The sequence below is a fragment of the Heptranchias perlo genome, unplaced genomic scaffold (assembly GCF_035084215.1).
Source record: "Heptranchias perlo isolate sHepPer1 unplaced genomic scaffold, sHepPer1.hap1 HAP1_SCAFFOLD_177, whole genome shotgun sequence".
NCBI classification, from domain to species: Eukaryota; Metazoa; Chordata; class Chondrichthyes; order Hexanchiformes; family Hexanchidae; genus Heptranchias; species Heptranchias perlo.
Window position 1 is genome coordinate 743,730 of NW_027139044.1, and position 26,053 is coordinate 769,782.

Sequence of the window (26,053 nt, forward strand, 5' to 3'; positions counted from 1 at the left end):
AGGGTTACAGTCTGATACCAGTCATCAGATAACTGAAGGTTACTGTCTGATACCTGTCATCAGATACCTGAGGGTCACTGTCTGATACCAGTCAGCAGATCCCTGAGGGTTACTGTCTGATACCTGCAATCAGATACCTGAGGGTTACTGTCTGATACCAGTCATCAGATTCCTGAGAGTTACTCTCTGATACCAGTCATCAGATACCTGAGGGTTACTGTCTGTAACCTGTCCTCAGATACCTGAGGGTCACTGTCTGATACCAGTCATCAGATACCTGAGGGTTACTGTCTGTAACCTATCATCAGATACCTGAGGGTCACTGTCTGATACCTGTCATCTGACACTTGCAGGTTACTGTCTGATACCAGTTATGAGATACCTGAGGGTTACTGTCTGATACCAGTCATCAGATACCTGTGGGTTAATGTCTGATACCTGTCATCAGATACCTGAGGATTACTGTCTGATACCTGTCATCAGATACCTGAGGATTACTGTCTGATACCAGTTATCAGATACCTGAGGATTAGTGTCCGTAACCTGTCATCAGATACCTAAGGGTCACTGTCTGATAGCTGTCATCTGACACCTGAGGGTTACTGTCTGATACCAGTTATGAGATACCTGAGGGTTACTGTCTGATACCAGTCATCAGATACCTGTGGGTTAATGTCTGATCCCTGTCATCAGATACCTGAGGATTACTGTCTGATACCTGTCATCAGATACCTGAGGATTACTGTCTGATACCAGTTATCAGATACCTGAGGATTAGTGTCCGTAACCTGTCATCAGATACCTAAGGGTCACTGTCTGATAGCTGTCATCTGACACCTGAGGGTTACTGTCTGATACCAGTCAGCAGATGCCTGAGGGTAACTGTCTGATACCAGTCAGCAGATACCTGAGGGTTGCAGTCTGATACCAGTCATCAGATAACTGAGGGTTACTGTCTGATACCAGTCATCAGATACCTGAGGGTTACAGTCTGATACCAGTCATCAGATAACTGAAGGTTACTGTCTGATACCTGTCATCAGATACCTGAGGGTCACTGTCTGATACCAGTCAGCAGATCCCTGAGGGTTACTGTCTGATAACTGCAATCAGATTCCTGAGAGTTACTCTCTGATACCAGTCATCAGATACCTGAGGGTTACTGTCTGATACCTGTCATCAGATACCTGAGGGTCACTGTCTGATACCAGTCAGCAGATACAAGGGGATTACTGTCTGATACCAGTCATCAGATACCTGAGGGTGACTGTCTGTAACCTGTCCTCAGATACCTGAGGGTCACTGTCTGATACCAGTCATCAGATACCTGAGGTTTACTGTCTGTAACCTGTCATCAGATACCTGAGGGTCACTGTCTGATACCAGTCATCAGATACCTGAGGGTCACTGTCTGATACCAGTCATCAGATACCTGAGGGTTACTGTCTGTAACCTGTCCTCAGATACCTGATGGTCACTGTCTGATACCAGTCAGCAGATACAAGGGGATTACTGTCTGATACCAGTCATCAGATACCTGAGGGTTACTGTCTGTAACCTGTCCTCAGATACCTGAGTGTCACTGTCTGATACCAGTCATCAGATACCTGAGGGTTACTGTCTGTAACCTGTCATCAGATACCTGAGGGTCACTGTCTGATACCAGTCATCAGATACCTGAGGGTCACTGTCTGATACCAATCATCAGATACCTGAGGATTAGTGTCCGTAACCTATCATCAGATACCTGAGGGTCACTGTCTGATACCTGTCATCTGACACCTGCAGGTTACTGTCTGATACCAGTTATGAGATCCCTGAGGGTTACTGTCTGATTCCAGTCATCAGATACCTGAGGGTTACTGTCTGATACCTGACATCAGAGACCTGAGGGTTACTGTCTGATACCAGTCATCAAATACCTAAGGGTTACTTTCTGATACGTGTCATCAGATACCTGAGGGTCACTTTCTGATACCAATCATCAGATCCCTGAGGATTCGTGTCCTTAAACTGTCATCAGATACCTGAGGGTCACTGTCTGATACCAGTCAGCAGATACCTGAGAGTTACTGTCTGATACCAGTCATCAGGTACCTTAGGGTCACTGTCTGATACCTGTTATCAGATACCTGAGGGTCACTGTCTGATACCTGTCATCAGATACCTGAGGGTCACTGTCTGATACCTGTCATCAGATACCTAAGGGTCACTGTCTGATACCTGTCATCAGATACCTGAGGATTACTGTCTGATACCTGTCATCAGATACCTGAGGGTTACTGTCTGATACCTGTCATCAGATACCTGAGGGTTACTGTCTGATACCAGTTATCAGATACCTGAGGATTACTGTCTGATCCCAGTTATCAAATACCTGAGGATTAGTGTCCGTAACCTGTCATCAGATACCTCAGGGTCACTGTCTGACAGCTGTCATCTGACACCTGAGGGTTGCTGTCTGATACCAGTCAGCAGATGCCTGAGGGTAACTGTCTGATACCAGTCAGCAGATACCTGAGGGTTGCAGTCTGATACCAGTCATCAGATAACTGAGGGTTACTGTCTGATACCAGTCATCAGATACCTGAGGGTTACAGTCTGATACCAGTCATCAGATAACTGAAGGTTACTGTCTGATACCTGTCATCAGATACCTGAGGGTCACTGTCTGATACCAGTCAGCAGATCCCTGAGGGTTACTGTCTGATACCTGCAATCAGATTCCTGAGAGTTTCTCTCTGATACCAGTCATCAGATACCTGAGGATTACTGTCTGATACCTGTCATCAGATACCTGAGGATTACTGTCTGATACCTGACATCAGATACCTGAGGGTCACTGTCTGATACCTGTCATCAGATACCTGAGGGTCACTGTCTGATACCAGTCAGCAGATACAAGGGGATTACTGTCTGATACCAGTCATCAGATACCTGAGGGTTACTGTCTGTAACCTGTCCTCAGATACCTGAGGGTCACTGTCTGATACCAGTCATCAGATACCTGAGGGTTACTGTCTGTAACCTGTCATCAGATACCTGAGGGTCACTGTCTGATACCAGTCATCAGATACCTGAGGGTCACTGTCTGATACCTGTCATCTGACACCTGCAGGTTACTGTCTGATACCAGTTATGAGATACCTGAGGTTTACTGTCTGATACCAGTCATCAGATACCTGTGGGTTAATGTCTGATACCTGTCATCAGATACCTGAGGATTACTGTCTGATACCTGTCATTAGATACCTGAGGATTACTGTCTGATACCTGTCATCAGATACCTGAGGGTTACTGTCTGATACCAGTCATCAGATACCTGAGGATTACTGTCTGATACCTGTCATCAGATACCTGAGGGTTACTGTCTGATACCTGTCATCAGATACCTGAGGATTACTGTCTGATACCTGTCAGCAGATACCTGAGGGTTACAGTCTGATACCAGTCATCAGATAACTGAGGGTTACTGTCTGATACCTGTCATCAGATACCTGAGGATTAGTGTCCGTAACTTGTCATCAGATACCAGAGGGCCACTGTCTGATACCAGTCATCAGATACCTGAGGATTACTGTCTGATCCCAGTTATCAGATACCTGAGGATTACTGTCTGATACCTGTCATCAAATACCTGAGGGTTACTGACCGGAACCTGTCATCAGATACCTGAGGGTTACTGTCTGATACGTGTCATCTGACACCTGAGGGTTACTGTCTGATACCAGTCATCAGATACCTGAGGATTCGTGTCTGTAACCTGTCATCAGATACCTGAGGGTCACTGTCTGATAGCTGTCATCTGACACCTGAGGGTTACATTCTGATACCAGTCAGCAGATACCTGAGGGTAACTGTCTGATACCAGTCATCAGATACCTGAGGGTCACTGTCTGATACCAGTCATCAGATACCTGAGGGTTACTGTCTGATACCAGTCATCAGATACCTGAGGGTCACTGTCTGATACCAGTCATCAGATACCTGAGGGTTACTGTCTGATACCAGTCATCAGATACCTGAGGGTCACTGTCTGATACCAGTCATCAGATACCTGAGGGTCACTGTCTGATACCAGTCATCAGATACCTGAGGGTCACTGTCTGATACCAGTCACCTGACACCTGCAGGTTACTGTCTGATACCTGTCATCAGAGACCTGAGGGATACTGTCTGATACCAGTCATCAAATACCTAAGGGTTACTTTCTGATACGTGTCATCAGATACCTGAGGGTCACTGTCTGATACCAGTCAGCAGATACCTGAGAGTTACTGTCTGATACCAGTCATCAGGTACCTTAGTGTCACTGTCTGATACCTGTTATCAGATACCTGAGGGTCACTGTCTGATACCTGTCATCAGATACCTGAGGGTCACTGCCTGATACCAGTCATCAGATACCTGAGGCTCACTGTCTGATACCAGTCATCAGATACCTGAGGGTTACTGTCTGATACCTGTCATCAGATACCTGGGGGTTACTGTCTGATACCAGTCATCAGATACCGGAGGGTTACTGTCTGATACCAGTCATCAGATACCAGTGGATTACTGTCTGATACCAGTCATCATATCCCTGAGGGTTACTGTCTGATACCTGTCATCAGATACCTGAGGATTACTGTCTGATACCAGTTATCAGATACCTGAGGATTATTGTCTGATCCCAGTTGTCAGATACCTGAGGATTAGTGTCCGTAACCTGTCATCAGATACCTAAGTGTCACTGTCTGATAGCTGTCATCTGACACCTGAGGGTTACTGTCTGATACCAGTCAGCAGATGCCTGAGGGTAACTGTCTGATACCAGTCAGCAGATACCTGAGGGTTACAGTCTGATACCAGTCATCAGATAACTGAGGGTTACTGTTTGATACCAGTCATCAGATACCTGAGGGTTAGAGTCTGATACCAGTCATCAGATAACTGAAGGTTACTGTCTGATACCGGTCATCAGATACCTGAGGGTCACTGTCTGATACCAGTCAGCAGATCCCTGAGGGTTACTGTCTGATACCTGCAATCAGATTCCTGAGAGTTACTCTATGATACCAGTCATCAGATACCTGAGGGTTACTGTCTGATACCTGACATCAGATACCTGAGGATCACTGTCTGATACCTGTCATCAGATACCTAAGGGTCACTGTGTGATACCAGTCAGCAGATACAAGGGGATTACTGTCTGATACCAGTCATCAGATACCTGAGGGTCACTGTCTGATACCTGTCATCTGACACCTGCAGGTTACTGTCTGATACCAGTTATGAGATACCTGAGGATTACTGTCTGATACCAGTCATCAGATACCTGTGGGTTAATGTCTGATACCTGTCATCAGATACCTGAGGGTTACTGTCTGATACCTGTCATCAGATACCTGAGGGTCACTGTCTGATACCTGTCATCAGATACCTAAGGGTCACTGTCTGATACCTGTCATCAGATACCTGAGGATTACTGTCTGATACCTGTCATCAGATACCTGAGGGTTACTGTCTGATACCTGTCATCAGATACCTGAGGGTTACTGTCTGATACCAGTTATCAGATACCTGAGGATTACTGTCTGATCCCAGTTATCAGATACCTGAGGATTAGTGTCCGTAACCTGTCATCAGATACCTCAGGGTCACTGTCTGACAGCTGTCATCTGACACCTGAGGGTTGCTGTCTGATACCAGTCAGCAGATGCCTGAGGGTAACTGTCTGATACCAGTCAGCAGATACCTGAGGGTTGCAGTCTGATACCAGTCATCAGATAACTGAGGGTTACTGTCTGATACCAGTCATCAGATACCTGAGGGTTACAGTCTGATACCAGTCATCAGATAACTGAAGGTTACTGTCTGATACCTGTCATCAGATACCTGAGGGTCACTGTCTGATACCAGTCAGCAGATCCCTGAGGGTTACTGTCTGATACCTGCAATCAGATTCCTGAGAGTTACTCTCTGATACCAGTCATCAGATACCTGAGGGTTACTGTCTGATACCTGACATCAGATACCTGAGGGTCACTGTCTGATACCTGTCATCAGATACCTGAGGGTCACTGTCTGATACCAGTCAGCAGATACAAGGGGATTACTGTCTGATACCAGTCATCAGATACCTGAGGGTTACTGTCCGTAACCTGTCCTCAGATACCTGAGGGTCACTGTCTGATACCAGTCATCAGATACCTGAGGGTTACTGTCTGTAACCTGTCATCAGATACCTGAGGGTCACTGTCTGATACCAGTCATCAGATACCTGAGGGTCACTGTCTGATACCTGTCATCTGACACCTGCAGGTTACTGTCTGATACCAGTTATGAGATACCTGAGGTTTACTGTCTGATACCAGTCATCAGATACCTGTGGGTTAATGTCTGATACCTGTCATCAGATACCTGAGGATTACTGTCTGATACCTGTCATTAGATACCTGAGGATTACTGTCTGATACCTGTCATCAGATACCTGAGGGTTACTGTCTGATACCAGTCATCAGATACCTGAGGATTACTGTCTGATACCTGTCATCAGATACCTGAGGGTTACTGTCTGATACCTGTCATCAGATACCTGAGGATTACTGTCTGATACCTGTCAGCAGATACCTGAGGGTTACAGTCTGATACCAGTCATCAGATAACTGAAGGTTACTGTCTGATACCTGTCATCAGATACCTGAGGATTAGTGTCCGTAACTTGTCATCAGATACCAGAGGGCCACTGTCTGATACCAGTCATCAGATACCTGAGGATTACTGTCTGATCCCAGTTATCAGATACCTGAGGATTACTGTCTGATACCTGTCATCAAATACCTGAGGGTTACTGACCGGAACCTGTCATCAGATACCTGAGGGTTACTGTCTGATACGTGTCATCTGACACCTGAGGGTTACTGTCTGATACCAGTCATCAGATACCTGAGGATTCGTGTCTGTAACCTGTCATCAGATACCTGAGGGGCACTGTCTGATACCAGTCAGCAGATACCTGAGGGTCACTGTCTGATACCTGTTATCAGATACCTGAGGGTCATTGTCTGATACCTGTCATCAGATACCTGAGGGTCACTGTCTGATACCAATCATCAGATCCCTGAGGATTCGTGTCCTTAACCTGTCATCAGATACCTGAGGGTCACTGTCTGATACCAGTCACCTGACACCTGCAGGTTACTGTCTGATACCTGTCATCAGACACCTGAGGGTTACTGTCTGATACCAGTCATCAGATACCTGAGGGTTAATGTCTGATTGCAATCATCAGATACCTGAGGGTTGCTGTCTGATACCTGTCATCATATTCCTGAGAGTTACTCTCTGATACCAGTCATCAGATACCTGAGGGTTACTGTCTGATACCTGACATTAGAGACCTGAGGGTTACTGTCTGATACCTGTCATCAGATACCTAAGAGCTACTTTCTGATACGTGTCATCAGATACCTGAGGGTCACTGTCTGATACCAGTCAGCAGATACCTGAGAGTTACTGTCTGATACCAGTCATCAGGTACCTTAGGGTCACTGCCTGATACCTGTTATCAGATACCTGAGGGTCACTGTCTGATACCTGTCATCAGAGACCTGAGGGTCACTGCCTGATTCCAGTCATCAGATACCTGGGGGTTACTGTCTGATACCAGTCATCAGATACCAGGGGATTACTATCTGATACCAGTCATCAGATACCGGAGGGTTACTGTCTGATACCAGTCATCAGATACCAGGGGATTACTGTCTGATACCAGTCATCAGATACCTGAGGGTTACTGTCTGATACCTGTCATCAGATACCTGAGGGGCACTGTCTGATACCAGTCAGCAGATACCTGAGGGTTACTGTCTGATACCAGTCATCAGATACCAGGGGAATACTGTCTGATACCAGTCATCAGATGCCTGAGGGTTACTGTCGGATACCAGTCATCAGATACCTGAGGATTCGTGTCTGTAACCTGTCATCAGATACCTGAGGGTCACTGTCTGATAGCTGTCATCTGACACCTGAGGGTTACATTCTGATACCAGTCAGCAGATACCTGAGGGTAACTGTCTGATACCAGTCAGCAGATACCTGAGGGTTACAGTCTGATACCAGTCATCAGATAACTGAGGGTTACTGTCTGATACCAGTCATCAGATACCTGAGGGTTACAGTCTGATACCAGTCATCAGATAACTGAGGCTTACTGTCTGATACCTGTCATCAGATACCTGAGGGGCACTGTCTGATACCAGTCAGCAGATACCTGAGGGTCACTGTCTGATACCTGTTATCAGATACCTGAGGGTCATTGTCTGATACCTGTCATCAGATACCTGAGGGTCACTGTCTGATACCAATCATCAGATCCCTGAGGATTCGTGTCCTTAACCTGTCATCAGATACCTGAGGGTCACTGTCTGATACCAGTCACCTGACACCTGCAGGTTACTGTCTGATACCTGTCATCAGACACCTGAGGGTTACTGTCTGATACCAGTCATCAGATACCTGAGGGTTAATGTCTGATTGCAATCATCAGATACCTGAGGGTTGCTGTCTGATACCTGTCATCATATTCCTGAGAGTTACTCTCTGATACCAGTCATCAGATACCTGAGGGTTACTGTCTGATACCTGACATTAGAGACCTGAGGGTTACTGTCTGATACCTGTCATCAGATACCTAAGGGTTACTTTCTGATACGTGTCATCAGATACCTGAGGGTCACTGTCTGATACCAGTCAGCAGATACCTGAGAGTTACTGTCTGATACCAGTCATCAGGTACCTTAGGGTCACTGCCTGATACCTGTTATCAGATACCTGAGGGTCACTGTCTGATACCTGTCATCAGAGACCTGAGGGTCACTGCCTGATACCAGTCATCAGATACCTGGGGGTTACTGTCTGATACCAGTCATCAGATACCAGGGGATTACTGTCTGATACCAGTCATCAGATACCGGAGGGTTACTGTCTGATACCAGTCATCAGATACCAGGGGATTACTGTCTGATACCAGTCATCAGATACCTGAGGGTTACTGTCTGATACCTGTCATCAGATACCTGAGGGGCACTGTCTGATACCAGTCAGCAGATACCTGAGGGTTACTGTCTGATACCAGTCATCAGATACCAGGGGAATACTGTCTGATACCAGTCATCAGATGCCTGAGGGTTACTGTCTGATACCAGTCATCAGATACCTGAGGGTCACTGTCTGATACCTGTGATCAGATACCTGAGGGTCACTGTGTGATACCTGTCATCAGATACCTTAGGGTCACTGTCTGATACCTGTGATCAGATACCTGAGGGTCACTGTCTGATACCTGTCATCAGATACCTGAGGGTCACTGCCTGATACCAGTCATCAGATACCTGAGGCTCACTGTCTGATACCTGTCATCAGATACCTGGGGGTTACTGTCTGATACCAGTCATCAGATACCACGGGATTACTGTCTGATACCAGTCATCAGATACCTGAGGGTTACTGTCTGATACCAGTCATCAGATACCTGAGGGTCACTGTCTGATACCAGTCATCAGATACCTGAGGGTCACTGTCTGATACCAGTCATCAGATACCTGAGGGTCACTGTCTGATACCAGTCATCAAATACCTGAGGGTCACTGTCTGATACCAATCATCAGATCCCTGAGGATTCGTGTCCGTAACCTGTCATCAGATACCTGAGGGTCACTGTCTGATACCTGTCATCAAATACCTGAGGGTCACTGTCTGATACCAATCATCAGATCCCTGAGGATTCGTGTCCGTAACCTGTCATCAGATACCTGAGGGTCACTGTCTGATACCAGTCACCTGACACCTGCAGGTTACTGTCTGATACCTGTCATCAGAGACCTGAGGGTTACTGTCTGATACCAGTCATCAAATACCTAAGGGTTACTTTCTGATACGTGTCATCAGATACCTGAGGGTCACTGTCTGATACCAGTCAGCAGATACCTGAGAGTTACTGTCTGATACCAGTCATCAGGTACCTTAGGGTCACTGCCTGATAACTGTTATCAGATACCTGAGGATTACTGTCTGATACCTGTCATCAGATACCTGAGGGTTACTGTCTGATACCTGTCATCAGATACCTGGGGGTTACTGTCTGATACCAGTCATCAGATACCAGGGGATTACTGTCTGATACCAGTCATCAGATACCGGAGGGTTACTGTCTGATACCAGTCATCAGATACCAGGGGATTACTGTCTGATATCTGTCATCAGATACCTGAGGGTTACTCTCTGATCCCAGTTATCAGATACCTGAGGATTAGTGTCCGTAACCTGTCATCAGATACCTAAGTGTCACTGTCTGATAGCTGTCATCTGACACCTGAGGGTTACTGTATGATACCAGTCAGCAGATGCCTGAGGGTAACTGTCTGATACCAGTCAGCAGATACCTGAGGGTTGCAGTCTGATACCAGTCATCAGATAACTGAGGGTTACTGTCTGATACCAGTCATCAGATACCTGAGGGTTACAGTCTGATACCAGTCATCAGATAACTGAAGGTTACTGTCTGATACCTGTCATCAGATACCTGAGGGTCACTGTCTGATACCAGTCAGCAGATCCCTGAGGGTTACTGTCTGATACCTGCAATCAGATACCTGAGGGTTACTGTCTGATACCAGTCATCAGATTCCTGAGAGTTACTCTCTGATACCAGTCATCAGATACCTGAGGGTGACTGTCTGATACCTGACATCAGATACCTGAGGGTCACTGTCTGATACCTGTCATCAGATACCTGAGGGTCACTGTCTGATACCAGTCAGCAGATACAAGGGGATTACTGTCTGATACCAGTCATCAGATACCTGAGGGTTACTGTCTGTAACCTGTCCTCAGATACCTGAGTGTCACTGTCTGATACCAGTCATCAGATACCTGAGGGTTACTGTCTGTAACCTGTCATCAGATACCTGAGGGTCACTGTCTGATACCAGTCATCAGATACCTGAGGGTCACTGTCTGATACCAATCATCAGATACCTGAGGATTAGTGTCCGTCACCTATCATCAGATACCTGAGGCTCACTGTCTGATACCTGTCATCTGACACCTGCAGGTTACTGTCTGATACCAGTTATGAGATCCCTGAGGGTTACTGTCTGATACCAGTCATCAGATACCTGAGGGTTACTGTCTGATACCTGACATCAGAGACCTGAGGGTTACTGTCTGATACCAGTCATCAAATACCTAAGGGTTACTTTCTGATACGTGTCATCAGATACCTGAGGGTCACTTTCTGATACCAATCATCAGATCCCTGAGGATTTGTGTCCTTAACCTGTCATCAGATACCTGAGGGTCACTGTCTGATACCAGTCAGCAGATACCTGAGAGTTACTGTCTTATACCAGTCATCAGGTACCTTAGGGTCACTGTCTGATACCTGTTATCAGATACCTGAGGGTCACTGTCTGATACCTGTCATCAGATACCTGAGGGTCACTGCCTGATACCAGTCATCAGATACCTGGGGGTTACTGTCTGATACCAGTCATCAGATACCAGGGGATTACTGTCTGATACCAGTCATCAGATACCAGAGGGTTACTGTCTGATACCAGTCATCAGATACCAGGGGATTACTGTCTGATACCAGTCATCAGATACCTGAGGGTTACTGTCTGATCCCTGTCATCAGATACCTGAGGGGCACTGTCTGATACCAGTCAGCAGATACCTGAGGGTTACTGTCTGATACCAGTCATCAGATACCAGGGGATTACTGTCTGATACCAGTCATCAGATGCCTGAGGGTTACTGTCTGATACCAGTCATCAGATACCTGAGGGTCACTGTCTGATACCTGTGATCAGATACCTGAGGGTCACTGTCTGATACCTGTCATCAGATACCTTAGGGTCACTGTCTGATACCTGTGATCAGATACCTGAGGGTCACTGTCTGATACCTGTCATCAGATACCTGAGGGTCACTGCCTGATACCAGTCATCAGATACCTGAGGCTCACTGTCTGATACCTGTCATCAGATACCTGGGGGTTACTGTCTGATACCAGTCATCAGATACCACGGGATTACTGTCTGATACCAGTCATCAGATACCTGAGGGTTACTGTCTGATACCAGTCATCAGATACCTGAGGGTCACTGTCTGATACCTGTGATCAGATACCTGAGGGTCACTGTCTGATACCAGTCATCAGATACCTGAGGGTCACTGTCTGATACCAGTCATCAAATACCTGAGGGTCACTGTCTGATACCAATCATCAGATCCCTGAGGATTCGTGTCCGTAACCTGTCATCAGATACCTGAGGGTCACTGTCTGATACCTGTCATCAAATACCTGAGGGTCATTGTCTGATACCAATCATCAGATCCCTGAGGATTCGTGTCCGTAACCTGTCATCAGATACCTGAGGGTCACTGTCTGATACCAGTCACCTGACACCTGCAGGTTACTGTCTGATACCTGTCATCAGATACCTGAGGGTTACTGTCTGATACCAGTCATCAGATACCTGAGGGTTACTGTCTGATACCTGACATCAGAGACCTGAGGGTTACTGTCTGATACCAGTCATCAAATACCTAAGGGTTACTTTCTGATACGTGTCATCAGATACCTGAGGGTCACTGTCTGATACCAGTCAGCAGATACCTGAGAGTTACTGTCTGATACCAGTTATCAGGTACCTTAGGGTCACTCTCTGATACCTGTTATCAGATACCTGAGGGTCACTGTCTGATACCTGTCATCAGATACCTGAGGGTCACTGTCTGATACCTGTCATCAGATACCTGAGGGTCACTGCCTGATAACTGTTATCAGATACCTGAGGATTACTGTCTGATACCTGTCATCAGATACCTGAGGGTTACTGTCTGATACCTGTCATCAGATACCTGGGGGTTACTGTCTGATACCAGTCATCAGATACCAGGGGATTACTGTCTGATACCAGTCATCAGATACCGGAGGGTTACTGTCTGATACCAGTCATCAGATACCAGGGGATTACTGTCTGATACCTGTCATCAGATACCTGAGGGTTACTGTCTGATCCCAGTTATCAGATACCTGAAGGTCACTGTCTGATACCTGTGATCAGATACCTGAGGATTACTGTCTGATCCCAGTTGTCAGATACCTGAGGATTAGTGTCCGTAACCTGTCATCAGATACCTGAGGGTCACTGTCTGATACCAGTCAGCAGATGCCTGAGGGTAACTGTCTGATACCAGTCAGCAGATACCTGAGGGTTGCAGTCTGATAGCAGTCATCAGATAACTGAGGGTTACTGTCTGATACCAGTCATCAGATACCTGAGGGTTACAGTCTGATACCAGTCATCAGATAACTGAAGGTTACTGTCTGATACCTGTCATCAGATACCTGAGGGTCACTGTCTGATACCAGTCAGCAGATCCCTGAGGGTTACTGTCTGATACCTGCAATCAGATACCTGAGGGTTACTGTCTGATACCAGTCATCAGATTCCTGAGAGTTACTCTCTGATACCAGTCATCAGATACCTGAGGGTGACTGTCTGTAACCTGTCCTCAGATACCTGAGGGTCACTGTCTGATACCAGTCATCAGATACCTGAGGGTTACTGTCTGTAACCTATCATCAGATACCTGAGGGTCACTGTCTGATACCTGTCATCTGACACCTGCAGGTTACTGTCTGATACCAGTTATGAGATACCTGAGGGTTACTGTCTGATACCAGTCATCAGATACCTGTGGGTTAATGTCTGATACCTGTCATCAGATACCTGAGGATTACTGTCTGATACCTGTCATCAGATACCTGAGGATTACTGTCTGATACCAGTTATCAGATACCTGAGGATTAGTGTCCGTAACCTGTCATCAGATACCTAAGGGTCACTGTCTGATAGCTGTCATCTGACACCTGAGGGTTACTGTCTGATACCAGTCAGCAGATGCCTGAGGGTAACTGTCTGATACCAGTCAGCAGATACCTGAGGGTTGCAGTCTGATACCAGTCATCAGATAACTGAGGGTTACTGTCTGATACCAGTCATCAGATACCTGAGGGTTACAGTCTGATACCAGTCATCAGATAACTGAAGGTTACTGTCTGATACCTGTCATCAGATACCTGAGGGTCACTGTCTGATACCAGTCAGCAGATCCCTGAGGGTTACTGTCTGATAACTGCAATCAGATTCCTGAGAGTTACTCTCTGATACCAGTCATCAGATACCTGAGGGTTACTGTCTGATACCTGTCATCAGATACCTGAGGGTCACTGTCTGATACCAGTCAGCAGATACAAGGGGATTACTGTCTGATACCAGTCATCAGATACCTGAGGGTTACTGTCTGTAACCTGTCCTCAGATACCTGAGGGTCACTGTCTGATACCAGTCATCAGATACCTGAGGTTTACTGTCTGTAACCTGTCATCAGATACCTGAGGGTCACTGTCTGATACCAGTCATCAGATACCTGAGGGTCACTGTCTGATACCAGTCATCAGATACCTGAGGGTTACTGTCTGTAACCTGTCCTCAGATACCTGATGGTCACTGTCTGATACCAGTCAGCAGATACAAGGGGATTACTGTCTGATACCAGTCATCAGATACCTGAGGGTTACTGTCTGTAACCTGTCCTCAGATACCTGAGTGTCACTGTCTGATACCAGTCATCAGATACCTGAGGGTTACTGTCTGTAACCTGTCATCAGATACCTGAGGGTCACTGTCTGATACCAGTCATCAGATACCTGAGGGTCACTGTCTGATACCAATCATCAGATACCTGAGGATTAGTGTCCGTAACCTATCATCAGATACCTGAGGGTCACTGTCTGATACCTGTCATCTGACACCTGCAGGTTACTGTCTGATACCAGTTATGAGATCCCTGAGGGTTACTGTCTGATTCCAGTCATCAGATACCTGAGGGTTACTGTCTGATACCTGACATCAGAGACCTGAGGGTTACTGTCTGATACCAGTCATCAAATACCTAAGGGTTACTTTCTGATACGTGTCATCAGATACCTGAGGGTCACTTTCTGATACCAATCATCAGATCCCTGAGGATTCGTGTCCTTAAACTGTCATCAGATACCTGAGGGTCACTGTCTGATACCAGTCAGCAGATACCTGAGAGTTACTGTCTGATACCAGTCATCAGGTACCTTAGGGTCACTGTCTGATACCTGTTATCAGATACCTGAGGGTCACTGTCTGATACCTGTCATCAGATACCTGAGGGTCACTGCCTGATACCAGTCATCAGATACCTGGGGGTTACTGTCTGATACCAGTCATCAGATACCAGGGGATTACTGTCTGATACCAGTCATCAGATACCAGAGGGTTACTGTCTGATACCAGTCATCAGATACCAGGGGATTACTGTCTGATACCAGTCATCAGATACCTGAGGGTTACTGTCTGATACCTGTCATCAGATACCTGAGGGGCACTGTCTGATACCAGTCAGCAGATACCTGAGGGTTACTGTCTGATACCAGTCATCAGATACCAGGGGATTACTGTCTGATACCAGTCATCAGATGCCTGAGGGTTACTGTCTGATACCAGTCATCAGATACCTGAGGGTCACTGTCTGATACCTGTGATCAGATACCTGAGGGTCACTGTCTGATACCTGTCATCAGATACCTTAGGGTCACTGTCTGATACCTGTGATCAGATACCTGAGGGTCACTGTCTGATACCTGTCATCAGATACCTGAGGGTCACTGCCTGATACCAGTCATCAGATACCTGAGGCTCACTGTCTGATACCTGTCATCAGATACCTGGGGGTTACTGTCTGATACCAGTCATCAGATACCACGGGATTACTGTCTGATACCAGTCATCAGATACCTGAGGGTTACTGTCTGATACCAGTCATCAGATACCTGAGGGTCACTGTCTGATACCTGTGATCAGATACCTGAGGGTCACTGTCTGATACCAGTCATCAGATACCTGAGGGTCACTGTCTGATACCAGTCATCAAATACCTGAGGGTCACTGTCTGATACCAATCATCAGATCCCTGAGGATTCGTGTCCGTAACCTGTCATCAGATACCTGAGGGTCACTGTCTGATACCTGTCATCAAATACCTGAGGGTCATTGTCTGATACCAATCATCAGATCCCTGAGGATTCGTGTCCGTAACCTGTCATCAGATACCTGAGGGTCACTGTCTGATACCAGTCACCTGACACCTGCAGGTTACTGTCTGATACCTGTCATCAGATACCTGAGGGTTACTGTCTGATACCAGTCATCAGATACCTGAGGGTTACTGTCTGATACCTGACATCAGAGACCTGAGGGTTACTGTCTGATACCAGTCATCAAATACCTAAGGGTTACTTTCTGATACGTGTCATCAGATACCTGAGGGTCACTGTCTGATACCAGTCAGCAGATACCTGAGGGTTACTGTCTGATACCAGTCATCAGATACCTGAGGATTCGTGTCCGTAACCTGTCATCAGATACCTGAGGGTCACTGTCTGATACCTGTCATCAAATACCTGAGGGTCATTGTCTGATACCAATCATCAGATCCCTGAGGATTCGTGTCCGTAACCTGTCATCAGATACCTGAGGGTCACTGTCTGATACCAGTCACCTGACACCTGCAGGTTACTGTCTGATACCTGTCATCAGATACCTGAGGGTTACTGTCTGATACCAGTCATCAGATACCTGAGGGTTACTGTCTGATACCTGACATCAGAGACCTGAGGGTTACTGTCTGATACCAGTCATCAAATACCTAAGGGTTACTTTCTGATACGTGTCATCAGATACCTGAGGGTCACTGTCTGATACCAGTCAGCAGATACCTGAGAGTTACTGTCTGATACCAGTTATCAGGTACCTTAGGGTCACTGTCTGATACCTGTTATCAGATACCTGAGGGTCACTGTCTGATACCTGTCATCAGATACCTGAGGGTCACTGCCTGATAACTGTTATCAGATACCTGAGGATTACTGTCTGATACCTGTCATCAGATACCTGAGGGTTACTGTCTGATACCTGTCATCAGATACCTGGGGGTTACTGTCTGATACCAGTCATCAGATACCAGGGGATTACTGTCTGATACCTGTCATCAGATACTTGAGGGTTACTGTCTGATCCCAGTTATCAGATACCTGAGGGTCACTGTCTGATACCTGTGATCAGATACCTGAGGATTACTGTCTGATCCCAGTTGTCAGATACCTGAGGATTAGTGTCCGTAACCTGTCATCAGATACCTGAGGGTCACTGTCTGATACCAGTCAGCAGATGCCTGAGGGTAACTGTCTGATACCAGTCAGCAGATACCTGAGGGTTGCAGTCTGATAGCAGTCATCAGATAACTGAGGGTTACTGTCTGATACCAGTCATCAGATACCTGAGGGTTACAGTCTGATACCAGTCATCAGATAACTGAAGGTTACTGTCTGATACCTGTCATCAGATACCTGAGGGTCACTGTCTGATACCAGTCAGCAGATCCCTGAGGGTTACTGTCTGATACCTGCAATCAGATACCTGAGGGTTACTGTCTGATACCAGTCATCAGATTCCTGAGAGTTACTCTCTGATACCAGTCATCAGATACCTGAGGGTTACTGTCTGTAACCTGTCCTCAGATACCTGAGGGTCACTGTCTGATACCAGTCATCAGATACCTGAGGGTTACTGTCTGTAACCTATCATCAGATACCTGAGGGTCACTGTCTGATACCTGTCATCTGACACCTGCAGGTTACTGTCTGATACCAGTTATGAGATACCTGAGGGTTACTGTCTGATACCAGTCATCAGATACCTGTGGGTTAATGTCTGATACCTGTCATCAGATACCTGAGGATTACTGTCTGATACCTGTCATCAGATACCTGAGGATTACTGTCTGATACCAGTTATCAGATACCTGAGGATTAGTGTCCGTAACCTGTCATCAGATACCTAAGGGTCACTGTCTGATAGCTGTCATCTGACACCTGAGGGTTACTGTCTGATACCAGTCAGCAGATGCCTGAGGGTAACTGTCTGATACCAGTCAGCAGATACCTGAGGGTTGCAGTCTGATACCAGTCATCAGATAACTGAGGGTTACTGTCTGATACCAGTCATCAGATACCTGAGGGTTACAGTCTGATACCAGTCATCAGATAACTGAAGGTTACTGTCTGATACCTGTCATCAGATACCTGAGGGTCACTGTCTGATACCAGTCAGCAGATCCCTGAGGGTTACTGTCTGATAACTGCAATCAGATTCCTGAGAGTTACTCTCTGATACCAGTCATCAGATACCTGAGGGTTACTGTCTGATACCTGTCATCAGATACCTGAGGGTCACTGTCTGATACCAGTCAGCAGATACAAGGGGATTACTGTCTGATACCAGTCAACAGATACCTGAGGGTTACTGTCTGTAACCTGTCCTCAGATACCTGAGGGTCACTGTCTGATACCAGTCATCAGATACCTGAGGTTTACTGTCTGTAACCTGTCATCAGATACCTGAGGGTCACTGTCTGATACCAGTCATCAGATACCTGAGGGTCACTGTCTGATACCAGTCATCAGATACCTGAGGGTTACTGTCTGTAACCTGTCCTCAGATACCTGATGGTCACTGTCTGATACCAGTCATCAGATACCTGAGGGTCACTGTCTGATACCTGTCATCTGACACCTGCAGGTTACTGTCTGATACCAGTTATGAGATACCTGAGGGTTACTGTCTGATACCAGTCATCAGATACCAGGGGATTACTGTCTGATACCAGTCATCAGATACCGGAGGGTTACTGTCTGATACCAGTCATCAGATACCAGGGGATTACTATCTGATACCAGTCATCAGATACCTGAGGGTTACTGTCTGATACCTGTCATCAGATACCTGAGGGGCACTGTCTGATACCAGTCAGCAGATACCTGAGGGTTACTGTCTGATACCTGCAATCAGATACCTGAGGGTTACTGTCTGATACCAGTCATCAGATTCCTGAGAGTTACTCTCTGATACCAGTCATCAGATACCTGAGGGTTACTGTCTGTAACCTGTCCTCAGATACCTGAGGGTCACTGTCTGATACCAGTCATCAGATACCTGAGGGTTACTGTCTGTAACCTATCATCAGATACCTGAGGGTCACTGTCTGATACCTGTCATCTGACACCTGCAGGTTACTGTCTGATACCAGTTATGAGATACCTGAGGGTTACTGTCTGATACCAGTCATCAGATACCTGTGGGTTAATGTCTGATACCTGTCATCAGATACCTGAGGATTACTGTCTGATACCTGTCATCAGATACCTGAGGATTACTGTCTGATACCAGTTATCAGATACCTGAGGATTAGTGTCCGTAACCTGTCATCAGATACCTAAGGGTCACTGTCTGATAGCTGTCATCTGACACCTGAGGGTTACTGTCTGATACCAGTCAGCAGATGCCTGAGGGTAACTGTCTGATACCAGTCAGCAGATACCTGAGGGTTGCAGTCTGATACCAGTCATCAGATAACTGAGGGTTACTGTCTGATACCAGTCATCAGATACCTGAGGGTTACAGTCTGATACCAGTCATCAGATAACTGAAGGTTACTGTCTGATACCTGTCATCAGATACCTGAGGGTCACTGTCTGATACCAGTCAGCAGATCCCTGAGGGTTACTGTCTGATAACTGCAATCAGATTCCTGAGAGTTACTCTCTGATACCAGTCATCAGATACCTGAGGGTTACTGTCTGATACCTGTCATCAGATACCTGAGGGTCACTGTCTGATACCAGTCAGCAGATACAAGGGGATTACTGTCTGATACCAGTCATCAGATACCTGAGGGTTACTGTCTGTAACCTGTCCTCAGATACCTGAGGGTCACTGTCTGATACCAGTCATCAGATACCTGAGGTTTACTGTCTGTAACCTGTCATCAGATACCTGAGGGTCACTGTCTGATACCAGTCATCAGATACCTGAGGGTCACTGTCTGATACCAGTCATCAGATACCTGAGGGTTACTGTCTGTAACCTGTCCTCAGATACCTGCAGGTTACTGTCTGATACCAGTTATGAGATACCTGAGGGTTACTGTCTGATACCAGTCATCAGATACCAGGGGATTACTGTCTGATACCAGTCATCAGATACCGGAGGGTTACTGTCTGATACCAGTCATCAGATACCAGGGGATTACTGTCTGATACCAGTCATCAGATACCTGAGGGTTACTGTCTGATACCTGTCATCAGATACCTGAGGGGCACTGTCTGATACCAGTCAGCAGATACCTGAGGGTTACTGTCTGATACCAGTCATCAGATACCAGGGGATTACTGTCTGATACCAGTCATCAGATACCTGAGGATTACTGTCTGATACCTGTCATCAGATACCTGAGGGTTACTGTCTGATACCTGTCATCAGATACCTGAGGGTTACTGTCTGATACCTGTCATTAGATACCTGAGGATTACTGTCTGATACCAGTCATCAGATACCTGAGGATTACTGTCTGATACCTGTCATCAGATACCTGAGGATTGCTGTCTGATACCTGACATCAGATACCTGAGCGTTACTGTCTGATACCTGTCATCAGATACGTAAGGATTACTGTCTGATACGTGTCATCAGATACCTGAGGGTCACTGTCTGACACCTGTCATCAGATACGTAAGGATTACTGTCTGATACGTGTCATCAGATATTTGAGGGTCACTGTCTGATACCAGTCATCAGATACCAGAGGATTACTGTCTGATACCTGTCATCAGATACCTGAGGGTCACTGTCTGATACCTGTCATCAAATACCTGAGGGTCACTGTCTGATACCAATCATCAGATCCCTGAGGATTCGTGTCCGTAACCTGTCATCAGATACCTGAGGGTCACTGTCTGATACCAGTCACCTGACACCTGCAGGTTACTGTCTGATACCTGTCATCAGATACCTGAGGGTTACTGTCTGATACCAGTCATCAGATACCTGAGGGTTACTGTCTGATACCTGACATCAGAGACCTGAGGGTTACTGTCTGATACCAGTCATCAAATACCTAAGGGTTACTTTCTGATACGTGTCATCAGATACCTGAGGGTCACTGTCTGATACCAGTCAGCAGATACCTGAGAGTTACTGTCTGATACCAGTCATCAGGTACCTTAGGGTCACTGTCTGATACCTGTTATCAGATACCTGAGGGTCACTGTCTGATACCTGTCATCAGATACCTGAGGGTCACTGCCTGATAACTGTTATCAGATACCTGAGGATTACTGTCTGATACCTGTCATCAGATACCTGAGGGTTACTGTCTGATACCTGTCATCAGATACCTGGGGGTTACTGTCTGATACCAGTCATCAGATACCAGGGGATTACTGTCTGATACCAGTCATCAGATACCGGAGGGTTACTGTCTGATACCAGTCATCAGATACCAGGGGATTACTGTCTGATACCTGTCATCGGATACCTGAGGGTTACTGTCTGATCCCAGTTATCAGATACCTGAGGATTAGTGTCCGTAACCTGTCATCAGATACCTAAGTGTCACTGTCTGATAGCTGTCATCTGACACCTGAGGGTTACTGTCTGATACCAGTCAGCAGATGCCTGAGGGTAACTGTCTGATACCAGTCAGCAGATACCTGAGGGTTGCAGTCTGATACCAGTCATCAGATAACTGAGGGTTACTGTCTGATATCAGTCATCAGATACCTGAGGGTTACAGTCTGATACCAGTCATCAGATAACTGAAGGTTACTGTCTGATGCCTGTCATCAGATACCTGAGGGTCACTGTCTGATACCAGTCAGCAGATCCCTGAGGGTTACTGTCTGATACCTGCAATCAGATACCTGAGGGTTACTGTCTGATACCAGTCATCAGATTCCTGAGAGTTACTCTCTGATACCAGTCATCAGATACCTGAGGGTTACTGTCTGATACCTGACATCAGATACCTGAGGGTCACTGTCTGATACCTGTCATCAGATACCTGAGGGTCACTGTCTGATACCAGTCAGCAGATACAAGGTGATTACTGTCTGATACCAGTCATCAGATACCTGAGGGTTACTGTCTGTAACCTGTCCTCAGATACCTGAGGGTCACTGTCTGATACCAGTCATCAGATACCTGAGGGTTACTGTCTGTAACCTGTCATCAGATACCTGAGGGTCACTGTCTGATACCAGTCATCAGATACCTGAGGGTCACTGTCTGATACCAATCATCAGATACCTGAGGATTAGTGTCCGTAACCTATCATCAGATACCTGAGGGTTACTGTCTGATACCTGCAATCAGATTCCTGAGAGTTACTCTCTGATACCAGTCATCAGATACCTGAGGGTTACTGTCTGATACCTGACATCAGATACCTGAGGGTCACTGTCTGATACCTGTCGTCAGATACCTGAGGGTCACTGTCTGATACCAGTCAGCAGATACAAGGGGATTACTGTCTGATACCTGCAATCAGATTCCTGAGAGTTACTCTCTGATACCAGTCATCAGATACCTGAGGGTTACTGTCTGTAACCTGTCCTCAGATACCTGAGGGTCACTGTCTGATACCAGTCATCAGATACCTGAGGGTTACTGTCTGATACCAGTCATTAGATACCTGAGGGTCACTGTCTGATACCAGTCATCAGATACCTGAGGGTCACTGTCTGATACCAGTCATCAGATACCTGAGGGTTACTGTCTGTAACCTGTCCTCAGATACCTGACGGTCACTGTCTGATACCAGTCATCAGATATCTGAGGGTTACTGTCTGTAACCTGTCATCAGATACCTGAGGGTCACTGTCTGATACCAGTCATCAGATACCTGAGGGTTACTGTCTGTAACCTGTCATCAGATACCTGAGGGTCACTGTCTGATACCAGTCATCAGATACCTGAGGGTCACTGTCTGATACCTGTCATCTGACACCTGCAGGTTACTGTCTGATACCAGTTATGAGATACCTGAGGGTTAATGTCTGATACCTGTCATCAGATACCTGAGGATTACTGTCTGATACCTCTCATCAGATACCTGAGGATTACTGTCTGATACCTGTCATTAGATACCTGAGGGTTACTGTCTGATACCTGTCATCAGATACCTGAGAGTCACTGTCTGACACCTGTCATCAGATACCTGAGGGTCACTGTCTGATACCTGTCATCAGATACCTGAGGATTACTGTCTGATACCTGTCATCAGATACCTGAGGATTACTGTCTGATACCAGTCATCAGATACCTGAGGATTACTGTCTGATACCTGTCATCAGATACCTGAGAGTCACTGTCTGATACCAGTCATCAGATACCTGAGGATTACTGTCTGATACCTGTCATCAGATACCTGAGGGTTACTGTCTGATACCTGTCATCAGATACCTGAGGATTACTGTCTGATACCTGTCATCAGATACCTGAGGGTCACTGTCTGATACCTGTCATCAGATACCTGAGGATTACTGTCTGATACCTGTCATCAGATACCTGAGGGTTACTGTCTGATACCTGTCATTAGATACCTGAGGATTACTGTCTGATACCAGTCATCAGATACCTGAGGATTACTGTCTGATTCCTGTCATCAGATACCTGAGGGTTACTGTCTGATACCTGTCATCAGATACCTGAGGGTTACTGTCTGATACCTGTCATTAGATACCTGAGGATTACTGTCTGATACCAGTCATCAGATACCTGAGGATTACTGTCTGATACCAGTCATCAGATACCTGAGGATTACTGTCTGATACCTGTCATCAGATACCTGAGGATTGCTGTCTGATACCTGACATCAGATACCTGAGCGTTACTGTCTGATACCTGTCATCAGATACGTAAGGATTACTGTCTGATACGTGTCATCAGATACCTGAGGGTCACTGTCTGACACCTGTCATCAGATACGTAAGGATTACTGTCTGATACGTGTCATCAGATATTTGAGGGTCACTGTCTGATACCAGTCATCAGATACCAGAGGATTACTGTCTGATACCTGTCATCAGATACCTGAGGGTCACTGTCTGATACCTGTCATCAGACACCTGATGGTTGCTGTCTGATTCCTGTCATCAGATACCTGAGGGTTACTGTCTGATACCTGTCATCAGATACCTGAGGGTCACTGTCTGATACCTGTCATCAGATACCTGAGGGTTACTGTCTGATACCTGTCATCAGATACTTGAGGGTCACTGTCTGATACCTGTCATCAGATACCTGAGGGTTACTGTCTGATACCTGTCATCAGATACTTGAGGGTCACTGTCTGATACCTGTCATCAGATACCTGAGGATTACTGTCAGATACCTGTCATCAGATACTTGAGCGTCACTGTCTGATACCTGTCATCAGATACCTGAGGGTTAATGTCTGATACCTGACATCAGTTACATGAGGGTTACTGTCTGATACCTGTCATTAGATACCTGAGGATTACTGTCTGATACCTGTCATTAGATACCTGAGGATTACTGTCTGATACCTGTCATTAGATACCTGAGGGTTAATGTCTGATACCTGTCATCAGATACCTGAGCTACAAGCAGAGATGACAGAAGTTGAGTTTGGTGACACTGAAGAGAAGGGGAGTCTGAGCGGGGCTCTTATTGTGGTATTCGAGATCCTTAAACATATAAACCATGATAAAATGTTTATTGTGGTCCCAAGAACAATGAGAAAGTGTGGGATGGAGCTGAGAACAGGGGAGGTGAATGGACAGATCAGGTTGAACACAGAGTGCGAGGGATGTTTGGAATGGAGTGCCCAGGTTGGTGTTCGAGGCACATCACACCGGGGCGGGTGAAATTCAACTTCAGCGGGCTCACAAAATCAGCAGGAGCGGATTGGCCTCCTCACCTCATTTTCCTTATCATTGAAGTTAGTGGTCAGGAAAATCGACGGCATGTCCTTCGTGCAACCAATCCGCGAAAGCCTGTTTTAGCAGGAATTGTCAAATGGACCTGGACAGGCATTTGGCGAGAAGTTCAATGGAGCAACATTGGGAGGGAGCCAGTTGTTCTGCTTTTGAACTTTGGGGCCGGACAGATAAATTGAAGTGGTCTATTGCTGTCCTGTACACTGTTGTGTTCAAATCCCTTGTATCACTGTCCCCCTCGGTGGGGTCTGTCATTAAAATTCACTTCCCAGAATCTTCACAATAATCTCAGTAAAATCAAAATGATCAAAGACTACCAGAGTAATGGTGAAGTCACAAATGTCCTCTGAAGGTTATGAGCATGAGAAACAATCAATCATTTGTCATTTCTGGCCGCTGAATACTTCAAAATGTTCAACTTTATTGAAAGTATTTTTTTACCTTTGGTGATTCTGTGAGCACATCTTTGGGATGACGGGCACAGGCTGAATTGGAGCAGTGGACAAAGGCAACATGGGGACACTGTTAATTTAAAGAGAGCGATCTTTGAATATCACCACCAAAGGTCAAAGTGATCAACTGAAGAAACAGACAAGGTGAACATTGATCTCCATCATCAGTCAGCAATTCAAGACACAAAGCAAAACAGCCCCTTCTGCAAATTATACCCAATTGTGATCATTACTTGACACTAATTGACTATAACACTGCCTCGTTCACTCGCAGTGAAATGTTAAAAGATCACGTAGAATGGGAACGTCGAATGCAGAAACTGCAAAATAATAGCAGGCACACTGAGGACAGGATTGTCTTGAAGCTCCTCACTGACCCCTTTTGTTGGCCGACACCATTGATGTTCAAGAATATTTCAATAATTAAACCACAGATTTAGTTTGTTCAGTGACTAACGAGGAGTTTAGACAGTAATCATTTTGTAAAAGTGGCTTAGTCCTTTTACTCTATTATACAGACACCCAATGGTCCAATCATTCCACTGTCCAATCATCCCATTCTCCCAAGTCCCATTCCCCATCACCAAGCAATCCTTCCACCCCACTGCCTCATGGCCCCACAGCCCCATTGACACACAGTCACCCCACTGTCCCA

At 46.2% G+C, this 26,053-nt stretch overlaps 1 protein-coding gene across 1 annotated transcript in view; it reads right to left on the reverse strand.

Moving 5' to 3' along the window:
• LOC137309689 (receptor tyrosine-protein kinase erbB-4-like) overlaps positions 1 to 25,437 on the reverse strand; it is a 118,848-nt gene extending 93,411 nt beyond the window's left edge. Inside the window, exon 1 of the mRNA XM_067977756.1 lies at positions 25,388 to 25,437. The gene's annotated coding sequence lies outside the window, so the exon portion shown is untranslated. The remainder of the gene's footprint in view (positions 1 to 25,387) is intronic.
• Positions 25,438 to 26,053: the final 616 nt, after the last annotated feature.